Source organism: Lepus europaeus, chromosome 5 (assembly GCF_033115175.1).
Source record: "Lepus europaeus isolate LE1 chromosome 5, mLepTim1.pri, whole genome shotgun sequence".
NCBI classification, from domain to species: Eukaryota; Metazoa; Chordata; class Mammalia; order Lagomorpha; family Leporidae; genus Lepus; species Lepus europaeus.
In genome coordinates, this window is record NC_084831.1 from 145,960,659 (window position 1) to 145,966,658 (window position 6,000).

The window sequence follows — 6,000 nt, forward strand, 5'->3', positions numbered from 1 at the left end:
GCAGCCATAATTCATGGGGGAATTAAGAAGCCTTAATGAGTCGAATGTGTCACTTGGGACTTCAGAAATATAGTTCTTAGAGAAGAAGGGAAGACTCGCTGGAATGGAAATGATGCGGAGAATTATTGGAGACCACGAACGGGGCCTTTTCTCTTCCCCTGGCCTCTCTGGTACCAGGACTTCTTGCACTTGACCCCTGGTTTACCTTTGCTAGCAAATGTTAAGCTGTTTGAGGACAGGGTCTTGTGAGCTGCCTCTCCCACATCAATGATTCTTCCCCAGCCATGGCACACGGGTGTCTGTAGGTGTTTTGTTTTTTTTTTTTTAATCAATTTATTTACTTGAAAGTCAGAGGCAGAGAGAGAGAGAGAGGTCTTCCAACTGCTGGTTCACTCCCCAGATGGCCACAATGGCGTAGCTGCACTGATTCAAAGTCAGGAGCCAGGAGCTTCTTCCCAGTGTCCCACATGGGTACAGGGGCCCGAGGACTTGGGCCATCTTTACTGCATTACCAGGCCATAGCAGAGAGCTGGATGGGAAGTGGAGCAGCCAGGAATCAAACCGAGCCCATATGGGATGCCTGCACTGCAGGAGGCAGCTTTACCTGCTGTGCCACAACGCTCGGCCCTGTAGGTGTTCTTGGTGGCCACAGCTTGGAGGGATGGATGTGCTGCTGGCACAGGACACTGCAGAGAAACCTACAATGCACAGGGCCTCCTCCAAGACAAAGGCATCTCAGGCCCGTGACCCTGATCGTGCCCCTGTTGGGAAGCCCTGTGTAGGTGCTCATGCTGAGTAATCCCTCCAGCTCTCCTGTGGGGAAATTAGTTACATGAAACAATTCAAAGATGGTGCCCAAAGGAAGTAAGGTGGGCAGAATCCAAAGTTGTTTACCACTAAAACTAATTGGCTATGCAACATCAGGGGGGATAACAAAACTAGTAACAAGTGTATAGACATATGTTTGGTCCTATAGAAATGGCCCCATAAAATGACCGTTTAAGTGATTGGTTGGTCCTTAGCCCTGCCTCAATGACTCTGCAGTTTTGTGCTATAAAAGGTTCTGTTATGCACAAAGTAAATGAGTCCTTGCTACTAGACTTGGCTCCCCGCTGCGTCTGATTGTCCCCAGGATCGGGAGGCTGAGAACGGGCGAGGGGCGCACTCACCTTTCCTTGGACCCAGTCCATCCTGAATGGGTGGACTAAGACCCAGCACTCTCCCAAAGGTAGGCTCTGTCCCTGCACCCCACTGAGGGACCAGCAGGAAACCAACAGCTTCTCTTGCTAAGGCACTAAGTTAAGGGGCAGCCCCAACCCCTTGCCCACCATGGAGCCACCATGTTGGTTTGGGGGGCATGGAATTCCCAGTCAGGTGGCCTTTATTAATTTGCTCCTAAATCATTTGGAATAAGTGGAAATTCAACAAGGGCCAGACACGCTGTACCTCGCTCCATCTGTGCACAAAAGGTCTGCTGAGCATAGGCTCCGTGCACAGGCACGTGGGCACCACCCAGAACCTTTTAAGAGCAGCAGCTTTCAAGTGCCTCTGAGCCACCCTGGGTCAAGGCCGGGAGCCGACAGTTCCTGCACTTGTCACACGGTCTCCATTCTGAAGCACCGGGTCAGCAGGACACCCACTTGTCCACACTTTGCAGCCATTAGTGCCAGTTACTAGAAGGTTTTGTTTAAAGCAACCCTGGAATTCTGATTTTCTGCCCTCAATATCAGACTGGTGTCAGTGCCAAAGAAAGAGGCCTTCGGTCCCCAGCCCCCAGTGCTAGTGTTGAGCAGGTGTGAAGTCTGCATCAGCACGGCTCCAGCCTCTTGACCTGGGGTGAGTCCAAACGCTTCCCCGAGTGTCCCAGGGCCTCCAACTCCAACTTCCGGCACCGGCCAAATCCAGGAGTTTCTGGTACCTTTATTTTCATCAGGCTTCACCCATCAGCCAAAGCCTTTCTGGTCCCGCCTTAATGGGAGGAGCTGTGGGGGTGCATCCTGGCAGCTCATCATTTAAACTTCCCAGTAGGTTTCTCTCTCGTCTGCCCCATGAACTTGGACTTCACTCTGTCTCCCACGACCAGGACATCTCTCTCCAGCAACTCAAATAAAGCAATACATGCCTTTGTTCGCCCATGAGAACAGAGGTCCTCTCCCTCCCATCCCAGACAAAGGCCCTCTCCCTCCCATCCCAGACTCATGCCAGGCCCCACAGCCCGCCTCCCTCATGTAAAGGAGCTGTTTGGTGCTGTGCCCTGCCAAGGCCAGTACCCTGGCCCCACAACAAGGGACAGATGTCCTCATGGCTGTGAACTCTGCCACTTTCCACCTGCAAATGCACATCCTTAGAAGGCACAAAGGGCCTCAGTCAATTCTGCTTTAAAACCTTTTTTCTCCCCTAGATATCAAAACAGTGCTTGGTAAGGCTTTCTCTGATGTCCCCAAAATGGGGTCAGGTGACCCCAGACACCACATTTCATTATCTGTCTGCCCGGACGCCTCTCCTCTCCTCCCTCATGCCTTGTCTCGGTGGCGGGAGTGGGACTCTCCATCTAGGCTGTAGGTTCCATGTGGGCAGGGACCAGCAGTGCTCAGACCTGCATGTGGGAGGGAGAAGGCAGGGGAAGGGGTCTGCAGGGCCAGGCCACACCCTAGCCTTCCACCTTGCCCATGACCTTGGGATGTACATGTTGGGGGCAGGGGGCAGGTGTTGGCGCCAACACTAGATTGCAGGACCTGGAAAACATGGTCCATGCTTCCTTTCTCCAGGCCCAGGGACCTTGTATATGCCTGAACCTAGGGTGCAGTAGGCAGTGCTGATGTGGGGCCTTCCTGCCCCACCAAGGTGGTCTGGAGCCAGGTGATGGCAGTGGAGCCTGGGGGCATGTGTGACAGGAAGGACAGGGAGTCCCGAGGTCTCCTCTCCCACCGCACCCAACCTCAAGTTCCCCAAGGTAGGCATGCACTGCACTGCATGAGCTCAGGGAAAGACATACATGTGGGCAGTCTCTGGGGTGGCACATGGCCTGGGCTGGTCCCTCCAGTCTCACCAGCCACCCTTCATCCCATTCTCTTGCCCAAATGCCCTGAGTTCAGGACCCGAGAGCTTTTTTCTCCTCACCCCAGCCTCTCTCCTCGATGCTCTTCCCCACATTCTTTCCAAGTCCAAGGGCAAAAGCTCTGATGTTGGACACGTGTGTGAGGTCAACCTCACTATACGCAGTCAGCGACGTCCCCACACCCAAGGGCTCTCCCTGCCCTTGCTCTCAAAAACTATGCCTGCAGTTCATTTCATCTCCCTGCTCAAAAGCAAAATAGATAACAATCATTTAATGTGTGCCAGGTCTTCCAGTGTGGGGCACACGCAGAAGTGGCCAGCTCAGCCATGCTGGCCAGGACTGGCCAGTCTTCCAGGAGGAAGGGGCCCGCACAGTACACAGCTGATATTCCCCAGGGGCAGGCAAGGGACAGAGCATCACAGAGGACCCACAAAGGCTTCCTGCAGCAGACGCAGCTACAAGTCTTTAAGCACCACAAAGAGATGATGGAGAAGGAAGCCAGGCTGACAAACAGCGTGAGCTTCGCCAGCTCATCAGCCCTGTCACCCTGAGACTGAGACTCACCAGATGACCAAGAGCTTTCTCCACCCCTTCTGTGTTCCTAGTTAAACCACGGGATTGCCATTTAAACTGTTCAACACAGGCCTTGATCCTGGGAAGAGCTGATTCTTCCAAGGGTCTGGGGGAGGGGAATGGTGAAGATGGAAGAACTGCCTGGAAAGAAGGGTGGGCAGCACCAAAGAAAGGCTGCTGGGGGCTGGGGCTATGGCCTGGATGGCGGCCAGGACAGGAATGAGGCCAGGGCCTGCAGGTCTGAGCCTGGTGGGGAGCAGCCCCAAAGGCCCCCATGTGTAGAGCTGCACCTCCTCGTCCGGGACAGGTACCTGGGGGCTGAGGGACGGGACAGTCTTCCTGCTTGTGGAAGCGCACTGTTTCAAAGGGTGTTGGCCAATGCAGCTCGACTTTGATGGGAAACATTACTTGATTTGTTTTTATCTTATATTCATCCTGTTTCCAAAGGGATCTGAGGCAGCCTCTCCTAAATGCTGCTGCATCTGGTTATCCAGGCCGCTTCAGACACAGTCGCATTTCAAAGCTCTGAGGCAGACAAGGAGCAGGGGGCCGTGCCCAGCCTCCTCCTGTCACCCCTGTCCTTCTGGGGGTTTGGTGCAGTGGCTGCTCCGGGGCCCCCACCCCGTCTACCGATGGGGGGCGCTGTCTGCATCTTAGGGCTCAGCAGTGGTCTCCAGATCCATTTAGGAGTGCCGCTGGGGTGCGCGCCCAGGTCTTGGGTTCTCTTCACTCTCCCCGCTTCCTTCCCAGGGTGCTGTTTGTGGACAGCTCGGAAGAGGAGTCCCTGGCCTTCCAGCTGCAAGGGTGCCCTCTTGCACTGACACCTCCCGAATGGCTGCACGCACTCTGGAGCGAGTGTGTGAGGAAACAAAGGTGTCTGCGTTCCTCTGGGCCCTTCATCGGCTCCAGACCATGTTCCTGCCTACATCGGAGAAACGTGGCAGGAGGAGGCGGTGGGCACGCACTCGCCCTCCCTCCAGAGGCACACACAGCATCAGGCACGGCTGGCCATGCAAGAGCTAACTTCTTCCTTCTGATTTGTATTGCAGGTGTGTGGCTGGGATGTGGCTCTCTCTTCTAATCCTCCCGGGTTTCTCCAAAGCGGCCATTGGAAGGTCACGTATGGCCCCATCACAGTCTGTTTGGAGGATAGCAGAGGATTCAAGGTGAGAATCCGTGAAAGATACGTGTCCCTCTGCGCTCGGCCTCAGCCATGCAAGCAGCTGTGCTAATCCGTGTTTGGAGTCCAGCCCAGCCCGCAGTCCACCCGCGCCACAGAGGGGCCAGCTGGTGTGTGCAGAAACCCCCGACAGTACAGGACAAAAGCCCAGTGTGCAGCCACATCTTGCCACAATTTGGTGAAACTGTCCCATGGAGACTTTGGCCCTGGAGGTGGGTGCCCAGGATACCAGGGCCCCAAGCATCGTGAAGAAACCCAACACACTTTGGGGGCTGCCTGAATTCAGGGCCCGCTTATCATCAGAAGGATCCCAGAGGAAACAGAAAGGAACATTTGTGCAGTTTTTTTCCTGGTACTGAAATTACCATTTTTTTCTTTCTTTCCAGAGAAGCAGCTGCCACACCCTAGGGGAGGGAGCCAGAGAAAGCGTGTTATCTGATGCAAATCCATTCTAAGAAGGTTGTGGGGGGCATCTGTGTCCGATGCAGAAGGGGCCAGCTGCGAGATGAATTGGGTGGACAGGGGACAGGGTGAGAGTTAGAGATGACTCCTTTTATCCATGTCAAGAAACAGCCCATAAGAAGAGGGGAGGGGCATCACCTTCTGCTACAGGAAGCGGATCAAGGCAGGAAAGAGAGGGTGGGTGGCCAGTGCTGCCATGCACCTCGTGGGCTCGGGTGAGGCCCCAGCTCCGGCCACTGGCTACCCTGCGGGACTTTGTGGCTGTCCAGATGGGTTCCTCATGCAGGTTGGGCAGGCTTCCAACACACACAGACACTCGCCCTTCCTGCAGGCTCGCTCTCTGGTTCTCTGCTTCCCAGGAATAAAGTCCCCATCACCGGCTTTCTCTGCAGAGCTGAAATAATTCATCAAATATTTGGAATGTGTAATTAAATATCTAATGCCAGTTAGCAAATTACTAATGAAATAATCAGGAGCTCTTTTATGGTTTATAGTTCAGCTTGGATTTTAATTCTAAGCGGTTATTGATTCTAAATAGAGTAGACTGAGAGTTGCACAACACTAGGTAGGTACATGGCTACAAAACACACAAGCAAATGCAGGCTTCAGGGCCATGGCTATGGGTGCTGGCAGGCACTAAGCACCATGGGATTCTGGCAGTATTGCAAGGGGTGGGGACCAATGCCCGGGGAGTGGGGGTCCACTGTCCAGCACCTGTAGGGGTGTC